This window comes from Eptesicus fuscus, chromosome 17 (genome assembly GCF_027574615.1).
Source record: "Eptesicus fuscus isolate TK198812 chromosome 17, DD_ASM_mEF_20220401, whole genome shotgun sequence".
Taxonomy (NCBI): Eukaryota; Metazoa; Chordata; class Mammalia; order Chiroptera; family Vespertilionidae; genus Eptesicus; species Eptesicus fuscus.
Genome location: NC_072489.1, coordinates 11,813,584 through 11,826,351, shown reverse-complemented (window position 1 = coordinate 11,826,351; position 12,768 = coordinate 11,813,584). Strand labels below are relative to the sequence as shown.

The window sequence follows — 12,768 nt, the reverse complement described above, 5'->3', positions numbered from 1 at the left end:
AAGGGGCCAGGATTCCCAAGGCTCTGGGAATTTGTCGTCATTTACTTTCTCATTCTAAATATTCAGTTGTGATTTTATGTCTATTTCTAAAGAGGGCCTCCGGAATAGTGTAAGCTTCAGGTCCTGCCCACCTGGACCTGCTTGTTTCTGTCACCGTTATTGTATTTTCAGGGCTGGCGCTGGCCTGCCCGCTTTCGGCCCCGGCAGGAGGTGGGCCTGGGCCTGGGAGCTGGAGGGACCCAGCTCTCTCCCTGTAGACAGCCTGCCTCCGAGCACCCCAGACGCAGCCTGCAGCCCAGGCTGAGGAAGCCTGAGGGGGGGCAGGCGAAGAGAATGGGACCTCAGGGAAGGTCTCCTGGAGGAGACCCCAGATGTGCAGGGGCCCCTGCGCTGTAGGCTGGGGCCCTGTCCTCTCCCTCCTCCCTGCTCCCCATCTTGTGTGTGCCCCGTGGGCAGGCGCAGGGGCCGTTGGGGAGCAGGTTGCTGAGTTGGAACAGTTGCCCCTGAGGCTGCCACCAGGCTGGCTGGCTGTGTGCCGAGTCCCGGGTTTAGTGCCTGGTGGAGGCCCAGGTTGGCCCCTGCCCTCAGAGCTCTTGCGGTAGCTGGAGGGGCGGGGAGTGGGGGAGGGGTGGCGGTATTAGAGAGGAGCGAAGAGAGCCCAGAGGTCCGAGGGCTGGGCCCTTGGGGAGGGCGGGCCCTTGGCTGGGAGGCCCCGGAGGAGTGGAGCCGTGGGCCCTGGCGCCTCCACTGGCAGCAGGGCCTCTTGTCCCGGGCTCTGACAGGGACATTTATAACTCACAGCTGTGCCGTCCTGGGCCCAACTGACTGGTAAACCGATCTGGCTTCAGGAAGTCTCGTCCCGAGGCCACTCCCCACCCCGACCCCACACTCTCTTTCACCTCCTGATACCACATCCTGTTCTCCGCAGAGGGGCCCAGCCGGGGTCTCCAGCCATGGGCAGAGCTGGAGGAGTCAGAGAAGTTCAGCGGGGCCTGAGACTCTCAAGGTGGGGCCTCTGGGGTCACTAGGATCTACCCCCGAAGGCACCCCCAGGGGACCCAGGCACATAGGGAGCCAGAGGGAGGGCACCCCAGAAGCTCACAGGAGCTGAGGGCAGGAGCTCAGATGGTGGAGCCCAGGACTGCGTTCTGTGCTTCCGAATCTAACCAGAGGGGGATAGACTTCCAGCCCCTGCTGACCAACTCCGGCCTGGGGGAGTCGAAAGGAAAGGGGCCAAGGGGAACCGGAGGCCTCAGGGCACCTGGGAGAGACGCATCTCGGACCCTCGGCAGCCCTGCATGGCCTGGCGTCCTGCGCTGGGTGGTCCCCTCCTGGGGCCAATTCACTCACAAGGCCTGGAGCCCAGTGCCTAGGTTCTCACAGCAGAGTCCACGCTGGGTGAAGGGTCTCGCCCAGCGGTGGGAAGAAAGGACAGCATTAAACACGGCATGCTCGCTGGCTCGGCCCCTCCCCTCCCGTGCCCTTATTTGCTAACTTTTCTGGGGTCCTGTCTACCAAGCACCCCTCCCATGCCTCTCTCCTTCCGCACAGAAGAGGGTCGATAAACAATAGTGAGTCTGCCAGAGCTTGGCCTTCGGAACCCCGGTAACCTGTGAAAAGTTTCTAGAATTAGTGCCCGAAAGAGCGTATATTTTTGTTTCCTTAGTTAAATATTTATCAAGGTGTATTAGAAATATATACCTAGCATATCAAACCAGCTATTTCACGGATATGATTGCGTTGGACAAGACCAGATTGGAGCTAAAAAAAAAAAAAAAAGCGAGTTGAAGTAAAGATAAATATTAAGTCATCGCTCAGATAGGACTCAGCGAGGACCAAGAGTCACCAAGGCCTGAACTTCGGGGAACGCAAAATGAGTGATGGCCAGGGCTCGTCTCTGTTTTAAACTCTGGTTCTGAGCTTCCCGTCAGCTGTAAGCAAACCGCGTGGCCCTGCACGCGGGGGAGGCGGGACGCCAGCCGGTTCTGCGGGGAGGTGCGCGCACATAAAATGGCTCCGAGTGTGGTCAGAGGTCTGGTGAGCGATTCATAATGAGGAAGGAATTCAGGCAGGGGTCACAGAGTGGCTTTGGAAGTGGCTGCCGGCCGTGTGAGATAATTCCCCGGAGCCAGGCAGGCCCAGCGAGGGAACACTGCGGGGCTCTTAGGCCGCTAAAAATACCCGCCACTTCTCCCGTCCCCCTGCCCGGGCGCACAGGGGGCCGCACGGGGGGGCCACGGCTCTCTGCTTTTCTCACCAGGAAGAAAGAGACAGCACAAAGCCCCTGAGCCCCAGAAGAAGCAAAACAGATATATTGACCACATTTTTAAGACTCCTGCTAGGAGGCGTTGGCTTGGCGTGCGCAGGCTGGGGAGCTGCTTCAGGGGCCCAAGAGGCGCCCAGAGCCAGCGGTGGGAGCAGAGGTGGGAGGCCGTGGGCGGCTGTCTGTCCCTGGCTGCTCACACGTGTCCGTCTCTCTTGTGTCCCCAGGACGAGGAGGAGGCCGTTGGCGTCAGGCCAATGCTGCGAGGGGTGTGAAAAGAGCCGAGGTCCATCACTCCGCTGCCAGACCTAGAAAGGTAACACCAGATCCCCGGCGCCCTGATGCCCAGGCCACTGAGCCTTCTCCTGAGACCTGGCCGGGGGCGCGGTGGCCAGACTTTCCCCCAGCCTTTCCTGACCCAGGCTGCAGGCTTCTTGCACCTCCTTGTGTGTCCAGCACAAAGTGCTGCTGGGCTTCAGTTTGTCCATCTCTAAAATGGGTCCCCTAATTCTTGAGAACTCTGAATCAGGGGTCCCGGCTCTGGTGGGAGTAGCATGGAGGCCACGAGGTCAGCAGGGCCCCTCGGGGCTTGGGAAGAGGGTTCCTAATGCAGGCTTGGCTGAGAGGCATCTCACTGGAGCTGTGGCTGTGGCTGTGGTAGTATTTAAACTCCAAAGGGATTTCTCTGCGTAAGAATTGTTATCGGTATTTTTAGACCACAAGACCAAGGCACAGGGAAGTTAATGGGCTTGCCAAGGGTCCGCAGCCAGCTCTGGCCACATCGGAGCAGCTCTGCTGTATCCCATTTGCCATATCAGCTTCTACACTTGGACTGCACGGCACTGGTCTGGCCTGTCCTCCCCAGAGAAGTCCAGCTGTCGATCCCACGCAACTAACTGCCAGTCTTACTTGTGTGCCTGTGTTGGGCCTGTCCATCCACCCACCGCTTATCCACTCACCTAGCCAGCTTTCTCTCCATCCTCCCATCCAACCATCCTTCCATTTACTCCTTCATCTGTCCATCTGCTCATCTACCCATCCACCCATCTTCTAACCATCCGTTTACTCATTAATTCACTCACCGCTTACACCAGGCCCGGCCCACGCTGAGGGCTGGCTTTTGAAGACGATCAGATCCAGCCCTGCCCTGAAAAAGTGCAGTCAGCGATGGAGGGGGACACCTGGTCCCAGAGCCAGACCCACCTCCATCAGCTCAGTGCTCAAGGCCTGCGTAGTGTCTGCCTGCACGGGGAGGGGCCGTGTGCCGGCTCGGCAGGCAGGCATTCGGGGAAGGCTTCCCGGGGGAAGAGGCACTGTTCACTTATTCACGCCCCAATGTTTCCTGGGAAAGTCTCTGAGCTGGGAAAAACTGACAAAATTTCCTTTCCTCACGGCGCTTCCATTCTCACGAGCAGAAATGGACAATAAATACTCCGAACGTGGTATATAACATGTCCGGTGATGCTAAATTTCTAGAAGGGAAGTTAACTAAGTAAAGTAACCGCGTTTGCAGGTGGAGTAAAGTGATCTTTGACAAAGGATGGTCAAGGGAGGCCTCTGACCAGGTGGCATTGGAACAGAGACCTGAACCCAAGGAGGTAGGGACTGGGGTGCACTTGGGGTGCTCAAGGAAGTGGCAGAGAAGTCACGAGGCTGGAGTGAAGTGGGGGGTAGAAGGAGAAGGCAGAGAGAGCCTGGGGACCCCCTCATGTAGACGGGCAAGAGGGGAGCCCGGGGATGGCTGGGAGGCTGCGGGCCACATCCAGGCAGGGGTGGCGGCGGTAGGGGGAGAGGTGGTTGGGAAGCCATTGAGTCTGAATATAATTTAAAGATCTTGCGGCCGAGCTTGCGGCCGGTGGATTCGAGGTAGAGGATGAGAGAAGAGGGGGAGAGTCGAGGAAGGCTCTGGGTGTGAGACTGGAGCCCTGGCAGAGCAGAGAGGGTCCGTTTACTCAGCCAGGGCTGACGGCAGGGGAGGCTGAAGGAAGCGAGGAGCTGTGTTTAGACAAGTTACGTTTGCGATGGCTTTGAGGCTTCCAAGTGGAAGGGCTGAGCAGGCAGTCGGATGGATGAGTCTGGGAGGCAGCGTGCGTCCCGACTGGAGGTACATATGTGGTAGCTGTCGTGTATGGATGCTGTTGCGGGAGGGAGTGGAGCTAGAGCAGACCACAGCCTGAGTCTGTGTGACTGTCACCGGGCACCCAGCCCCTGGAGGGAGGGAAGGAGGGGGGTGGGCAGTAAGCAGACCGAGAAGGTGTAGCCAGGCAGGGAGGAGAACTGAGACAGCGGGCTCTTCATGGATGGGGAAGGTTTTGCTGGCAAAGAGGGAAAGGACGCCTCAGGCAGAGGGAACAGCATTAACGAAGGCTCAGAGGCCTCAATAAAATGAGCCATGTGTGGAGAGAGGTGGTAGGGAGGGAGAAGGGACCAGAGCAGCTTCCACACCTGGCCACACAGGGGCCCAGGCCCTGGGTGTCTGGCTGGGCTGTGGGTTTGCTCATGTGCGGGACCCTCCCTGTCACTCTGGCGGGCATTCCTTGGGCTCAGCCGAACCTCTTGCCCTGAGGTCTGCATACTTGGCGCTTTCTTTTAAGAAGCTTCCCCTCCCTCTCCTGACCTCCTCCCTCCTCTCTGGGGCTCTTGGGCCCCTGAGGCCTCCCCTTTGCCTGGAGTGCTTGTCTGAAAACACTGGCTCTAGAGGTGGCTGCCTGCAGGGGGAAGGGCACCCAACACCTCCCTATTGAACCCCTAAGCACTGTCTGGATCCTTGATCTTAAAAGAAACTGTGGAAACTTCGAGGACTGTGAGTGCGCGTCAGAGCTGCCTGCTGATGCCCAGCAGTTAGAGCAGCCGAGCGCTCTGCCTTTGGTGGGCAGGTGTGTGCGTTGGGGGTCGGGGGTCGGGGGAAGGCGTCCGCCCTTGTGCGTCTGCTGTGTTTCTCACTTGGCACTCAGCTCTCAGTGGAGAGAGGGGCCCGGCCCGTTCACGGCGCCTGCGAGAGGCCCCTGTCCCTGAACCGGCCTTGAGGATAGGGTGGGCCAGTGCTCAGCGTGGTGCTCCGGGTGGGATGAGGGTGGGAGGAGCATGCACACCACACCGCCGGGGGGTTGCAGGGGCACGGACCAGCCCGACCGCCAGAGGCTGATGGGACTGGGGTGTGGGGGAGGCTTGGGAGACTTCTCCACACTGAGACTAGGAGGGGGAGCCCAGCAGGGACTTTGTGACCCCTGAGTCCCTCAGGGATGTCTGCCTCTGGCTGCTTCGGGGACTGGGTGGGGGAGCTGAGGGAAGCTGCTCGGATGATGCGTGCTCCATGGCAGGCCGCCCCGGTCATCTCATTAGTGTGCCCCTCGGATGGGACAAGTAATCCTGTGCCTTAGACTCACTTTTCTTTAAGCCTGTCCCCACCGATATCTCCCTAAATCCGCCCTCCCCCGCCCCCCGCCTGTGTGACGTTGGGCACGCGTGGACATATCCCCATTGAGCAGATGGGTAAATCAGGGCCGGAGAGGGCGAAGCTGGCATGATGCCAGAGCTAATTAGTGGTGGGGGTGGAGCTGTGAACTAGGTCTGTCTGAATCCTGAGCACTCTTGCCCGCTGCCCTCTGCCACCTCCCGGGTTCTTCTACAATATCCGGCCCTGCAGGCCACGTAAACCCGCTCTCCAGCTTCCTCCTTTTGTAGGTGAGGAAACAGAGGGCCAGAGAAGGTAAGACACTAGGCCATGGCCACACAGCAAGTCAAGGGCAGAACCTACACCAGAATCTGATCTGGCTTACTGTGTCCACCCACCCCCACCCAGCCGACCTGGACCCCGCCCACTTCCTCTTGGAGCTCCCACTGCCTTCTGTCCCCCCCTGGCCTTGGGCATTCGCTCAGATTGAAGGCACCAAGTTCCTCATCAGAAGGCTCCATTGTGCCTATTGTTTAAATATAGATTACTAATGAAATGCCTTTTCATTGCCTTCCCCGTGAATAGTTTCCGTGTAAAGTTAATTTGCAGTGTTATGTAAATTCTGTTTAACTTCAATCAAGTTTCTAATTATGTTTTTACCGCAGTAATTCCCATTTGATTTGTCATCTCCTGTTAGGTATTTAATGTTCGGTGGGCGGCTGTGCTTTCTCTCTGTCTCTCCCGTTACCAAGGCCCTCTCCTGCCCTGACCTCCCTCTGCCTGTGTCTTTCTCCTTCGCTCCTGCTCGCTCCATCCTCTGGCCCTTCCCTGTGGGTCACCTCCCACCTCCTCTCCTTCCTTCCTTCCTCCCTCCCTTCCTCCCTCCCTCCCTCCCTCCCTCCCTCCCTCCCTCCCTCCCTCCCTCCCTCCCTCCCTCCCTCCCTCCCTTCCTTCCTTCCTTCCTTCCTTCCTTCCTTCCTTCCCTTCTTCCTCTCGAGCTGCTCCTTCTTCCCTCTGTTCGCCTCTGTTCTCTCTGGCTTTGCTTTCCCTGCCCCTCTCCTTCCTCCCTCCCTCCTTCCTGCCCTCTTTCCCAGTGCTGTTTCTCCCATCTTCTCTCTCCATTTCTCTGTCACTCCTTCTCTCTTTCACTCTTGCTGTTCTTCCATTTCCGATTTTTCTCCACTATCTCCCACCCCACCCTAACTCTCTCTCTCTCTCTCTCTCTCTCTCTCTCTCTCTCTCTCTCTGTTCTTGTTTGTACCCCACGTTCTCCCCTTCCCCACATTTTCTTCTCTTTTATGTCTCCACCTCTTCCTCTTCCATCCTAGAGCCCTTCACAAAGCCACGTGCCAGGGCTGCTCCGAGTGGTGGGACAGGCGGAGGAGGAGGAGGGGCTGGCTGGGTGTGCGTCCCTGGAGAATGAGGGCCTGGCCCTGAGTATCTGCTTAGAGCTCTGTGCCCAGCCCTGTCCAGGCGCCGGCCTCTGGTACCCCGGGAACTGGTAGGACACGAACGCCAGAGCTGGCCTCTCTGGGTGCAGCTCCTGATCCAACCCTTACCAACCGTGGCAGTCAGGTTGCTGACCCCCCGTCTGTAAACGGGGTGACAACATGACCGCCTCATAGGGCTGTGGTGAGAACGTAGTGAGACAGCATAGGAGAGGGGCTTGGTTCTTATTCGGGAGCTCTGGCCATGCCCCTCACCTCCTCGTGCCCTGCCCCAGGCGCCTCTGCAGCGCTGCTGCTAGGGTCGGGGCCCGGCTTGAGGCGGGGGGGATGGAAGCCACTCAGACGCCCTCCCCCCGCCCCCCACAGAGCTGGTGCGTGGTCCACCTGGAACAGGTCTCAGCCCTGCCTGCCAGGAGAGGTGGCTCGCCTCAGGGCTGTGATGACAGGCTGCCAGTCTGTGGGGGCATCTGAGGCATAGACCCCCCAAAGCTAGAGCAGCCCTCAAGACCCTGGTCTAGGAAACCGTAGCCAGTCACGTGGCCAGACCTTTCCCAAACAGCAGCCCAAAGGCAGCCGTGCTCTGCCAGGTGGACTGGAAGCTCCCTTCTCCACCGTTCTCGTTCCCTGGACGCCCGGGGCCGGGCTGTGGAGTCCAACTGGCAAACCGCTGCTCCGGGTGCAAGGCCTTACAGGCCTGTCTCTGTCTCCCTCGGAGAAAACCTCGGCTCCCCTCCTGCCCCACATCCGCGTTCTGGGCTCTGGATTCTCCCTGCGTGAGAGCCGAGAGCCGGAGAGCCGGAGAGCCGCTGGGCCACCACAGTTTCCCAGCAGGCATCTGCCCTCTGGGTGGGGAGGGCGGAAGGAAAACACCAGACCGAGGGCCAGGAGGCGTGTGTCCTTCCCTCCACTCCCCCTTCTCCCCGCACTCCCCCCCATTCCCATCCAGCACGTCCCTGGCGTGTCCAGGAAGCAGAAAACAAGTGTTTGGAGAAGGCATTCTTTTGGGTGAGGAAAGGCAGGCCGATCACTTGTCCTTCAGAGACAAGAAACCTGAGCCAGCCCAGTCCCTGCCCTGCTGGGCCACATAACCAACCACCTGACCTGCAGCGAGTGTGCGTGTGCGTGTGTGTGTGTGTGTGTGTGTGTGTGTGTGTGCGTGCGTGTGTGTGTGTGTGTGTGTGTGTCCCTGGTCTAGGAAACCTTAGCCAGTCACGTGGCCACTTTCCCTGTTTGTTTAAGTAAGCAGTTCAGGCTGGCTGTAGCCAGGCAGCTAAGACATGGAGCCAGGGGAGGGGGCCACACAGGCGTGGGCGGCGACGTGAAGATCGCGGGGACAGAGGGCAGCCCTGAGCCGGGCATGCAGTTCTTGGGCCTCTGGATTCGGTGTGAGGAGGCCTGGCCTGGGAATGGCCCTGCTCTGATCCCCTGCTCTCCCTGGCTCCCCACCTCCACCTGTCAAGAGAAGGTATTAGACTTGCTGACTACAGAGAACGCTCCCAGCCCCGAAACAGAGAGGGCAGGGACTCTCTGTCCAAGGGGAGCTCAAAGAGGCAGAGCCCTGGCCAGAGAGAGGGGCACATGTGGGCATGGCCACTGTCTGTCGTGTCCCCGGAGTGGCTGCTGAGCCCTGACCCCTCGGCAGGAAAGCCCACGTCAGGCCTTCCCTCATGTGTCCAGCAAGCCTCTGCTTAAGTCAACAGATGGAGCACCTACTGTGTGCCAGGACCTGTGCCGGGCTGGGGCGTGGGGTTGTCAGAATCCCATACCCCTGCCATGCTTTCCTCCTGTCGGAGGGGCAGGACCATTTTTCATAGAGCAAAGACCCTGGTCCTCACCGCTGCCATTCCAGGAGGTGAACCCCCGAGCTGGGTAGGGGGTGGCAGGCAAGGGGGAGAGATGTCACTGAGTCCCTTGTAGGCTGAGCAGCTGGGGCTCAGGTCCCAGGGTCCCCTTCCTTCAGAGTGGTGGAGCTGGAGCCAGGCTTCCCAAACAGATAACAGCAGAGCGAAGGGACTTCTGGGGCCTCCGGGGCCTCCCCACGCCCCTCTGGGCAGCAGAGCCTCAGGAGAAATGGCAGGTGTCCTTCTGCCTTCCTCCAGGTTTGCCTGGCCTGTTGTAAGGGCACAGTGCCCCTCGGGCCTGGTGGAGGAGGGGGCTGTAGTGGCCTTGGGTCCATGCTTCTGAGGGCCCATCCTGTGTCCGTGTGCTCCCCTCTCCTTCTTTGACAAACCATTCCTGGCAGCCAAGTCTGTGCCAGGCCTGTGCTCAGTGAGACACATGTGCCCTGCCCAGCCCACCTCCAGCAGCATCTCCGGGGCTGCGGGTCCAGGGTAAGGTGACGCCCAGGAGAGGGGCCATCATGGGGTGGGGGTCAGGGTTAGCAGACCCCACAGGCTGCCCTGGGTTCTTGGGAAGCTTAGGCATACTTTTCCTCAGGTGGGCTGGTGTCTGAGCACATGGAGCGTGGGAAGACCTGGTCTCGCTTGTGATAGATTTGAGGGTGTCCTACCGGGCTTGGCTCCTGAGCTCAAGGCTGTTCCAGCTGGGAAGCTCCCATACAGAAAAGGGATGGAGCTGGTGGCCAGTGGCTGAGCTGGTGACACAGGCCAGCCATCCTGCCGCCCATGACGACAGGTGGATTCTGGCCTGGGGTGGCTATAAGCTCCTGGGCCAGCGTTCCGGAAGCCTGCCTAGGCCCGAGTGTCCTGGCCTGGCCTCGCATGCCCCCAGGGTCAAGAGGCTCAGTACTGCACATGGCTGTCTTAGAAACTCTTCCTGGTAACTTGTGCCCTGGCCGCCCAGTGGGCTGAAGCCTGGCTCTGTGGTCCACCCTGCTCACTTCAGGCCTTCAGCCTCCTGACCGAGCCCCTCTCAAGAGTTGCTCCCTCCAGGCAGAAGCTCAGCGGAGTCCGCAGACCGCCCAGCGCCTGTTGGATGGGAGTAGTGTGGGCAGTGTCCTGCGCTGGGCAGCCCCGCCTTCCCAGCATGGCCCCGGGGACTGCTGTGAGTTTGGCTGTCAGCCTTCACGGGGAGGTCCTTGAGGTGCCCCTGGTACAGGCGGGAGCCCTGAACCCCAGCTCTGCCCCTGTCCCTGGGGTGCTCTCAGACAAGACCAGCCCATTCAGCCCCAAACTGAGCGACGAGAGGCTTTTGTCCATGGAGGGCCCACAGGCAGCTGGAGGGGTCCCGCTCGCGCTGGCAGTGCTTTCTGAGGCACCTGTTTCCAGAGCAGCCTGAGAGAGACCTGAGCTGCCACGACCTCCTGTAGCCAGTGCCCTAGGAAAGCAGGGGAGGGCCTCTGTTCAAACCGCTCCCCCTCACTGGGCCAGGCCACCAACCTCTCCACTCCAGCATACCCTCCTGGAGGACAGGTGAGCCCAGCTCCTGAGGCCCAGACCATGGTGGGCCCACAGCACCCTGGGCCAAGCTCCCATCCCACCCAGACGGCTGGCACTTTAAGGACCCAGGCATGCGAAGCTGGGTGGGATGAAGGGGTCTTGCTATGAGGGTTTGATGTCACCTTGTCCCTAGTGTGGGGGCTGTGCTGCCCGGCTGGGAGGCCACCCCTCTGCAGGACCTGCCACACAGCTGCTCATCTCTGACCACTAGGAAGTCCTGCCTTGGAGGCCTGAAATGGGTCCCGCTTCAGCTTCTTCCTTGTCCTAGTCCCTTCGTCATGGCCCAAAAATGACCCTGCCCCTCTGCCCAGAGTTGGGGGAGCAGTGATCCGACTGCTCGGGGCGGGCAGGGGGCTGATCCTGCTCAGCTGTGTCTGAAGTTGTGAGTTACTAGGAAAACACCCCCGTGGTACTTCTGCCAAGGCCTCCTGCTAGAAAACAAATCGCTGGAGGTTGAGATCAGAGGTCAGAGGCCACCGAGCAGGCCAGGGCGGCCTGCCCACTCCTGCTCCAGAAAACTTTGGCATTTCTGAGGAGGCTCCACGGGGCCCTCCCTGCCTCCCAGGCTGGGTGGGACCTATGGGACAGGAAGCCAGGGCGGGCCTGGAGGATGGGACTCAGGGTGAACTGGGTCTGAGCCAGGGATGAGGCGAAACCCAATGCTGGCCTGGCCCCAGGGCCACAGCCACACAGGTCACTGGGCCTCAGTAAGTGGCCACCGCCCCCACAACAGGAAACCCTGCCCAGGCACCCCCCGTCCCACCCCATGTTCCCAAGGGTGGCGCTTCTACTATTTCCCGTGGGAGCTGCTGCCAGGAATCATGCCCTCTTGAGAGAGGAAGCGGGACCTCAGCTCTGGGCTGCCCTGCCCCTGACCTGTTCTGACCCCCTCCCGCTGGTGGAAGCTCTGGGCCCACACCCATTCCTCACCCCACACATGCTGATGACTTATCTTCTCCCAGACAGCCAGGCACCTTTATGGGCTGGAGAGAGAAGCTCTAAGTGGGGCTAGGCCTGGGAGCCCAGAGAACGGGGTTTGGGGTCTAGGATCTACCACCAGCTTGCTGGTCCCTTGAGCAAGTCACTCAACCCCTCTGGCCTCATCTGTAGAAAGGAAGGCCAGAGAAAGGAGCTCTGCCCAGCTGCGAGCATCCCATGGACAAAGGGTTGGGGTAGGGTGAATTTTGTATCCTTTAAGGGCAACCACATTGGGATTAACTGCCCAGACTCCTGTCACGCATCCCAGCCAAGGGCGCTTTGTCCATGATGACCCCGAAGCAGGGAGAGAGACATGGGTGCCTGCCGGTGTCTCCGTGGCAGACAGGGTGATGCTGGCATGGCCCCTCTCTGGGTCATTCCATCGCTGGCAACACGGGCAAAGCTGGGTACCTCTGCCCAGGAAGGAGCCCTCCTTTTTCCCTCCCCCGGAGCTGGAGGTGGGGCGTGGGGGATCCCTCTGCTGCCATTAGGCATGTGGGCCAGGTTAGCAGGCCTGTGGCTGGGGCTGGAGAGAGCAGTGCTAAGGGACAGCGCCCGCCACCCTCCGCCTCCCTCCAGGAGGTGCTCTGAGGCCTTGGGTTTGCCTTTGGATGTGGTGTTGAGCCTAAGGTGCAGGGAGGAACAGGGTAGTAATACTTACTGCTCCAAACGCTAGGACAGCACCCCATGGAGGGGCTGCTCTCGTACTTTCCTTACAGAAGTTCATGGTCATCACAGCGACTCCGGGAGGTGGAAACAGACACAGAGAGGTGAATCGGCCTGCCCAGGATGGTTACACTGGGCTTTGCACTGGGCAGCTGGCCCCAGAGTCAGTGCCCTTGCCCCCAACAATTGTGCAGCATGTCTGATCCATGACACCTCCCCCTGGGCAGCCCCCAGCCCAAACCCAGCTTAGTGTCAGCTGGGGCTAACGCCCAGGATTAGCTGTTTTCTCAAGGGGGCCGAAGGGAGAGTCAGGACACCAAGGTGAGTAGACCCAAGTCGCCATGACTTTGGATGGTTAACACAGACTCGGCGCCACCCTGAGCTCGCGGGCCAGCCGAAAGCTTGTCAGCGACAGGGACACCATAGGTCCCAGCAACCCAAGTTCCTCCCAGTGGGTGGTGACAGCTCAGCCGCAGTCTGCATCTGCCTTTCAGAGCCAGTGTCAGGAGGATCTGTGAGGAGTCCTGGAGACCTGGGAGCAGGGTCTGGACCCCTGTGGCCCTGGTGGGTGTTAATTTCTTTCCCAGGGTGAGAGTCCACACGGGCCAGGGCATTCCAGGC

General features: G+C 60.0%; 1 protein-coding gene across 4 annotated transcripts in view; it reads left to right on the top strand.

Moving 5' to 3' along the window:
• The window catches only part of ZMIZ1 (zinc finger MIZ-type containing 1), a 219,785-nt gene that overhangs the window by 60,817 nt on the left and 146,200 nt on the right, over positions 1 to 12,768 (top strand). For all 4 annotated transcript variants that reach the window (XM_054728694.1, XM_054728695.1, XM_054728696.1 and 1 more), the window contains exon 3: positions 2,491 to 2,579. The gene's annotated coding sequence lies outside the window, so the exon portion shown is untranslated. The remainder of the gene's footprint in view (positions 1 to 2,490; positions 2,580 to 12,768) is intronic.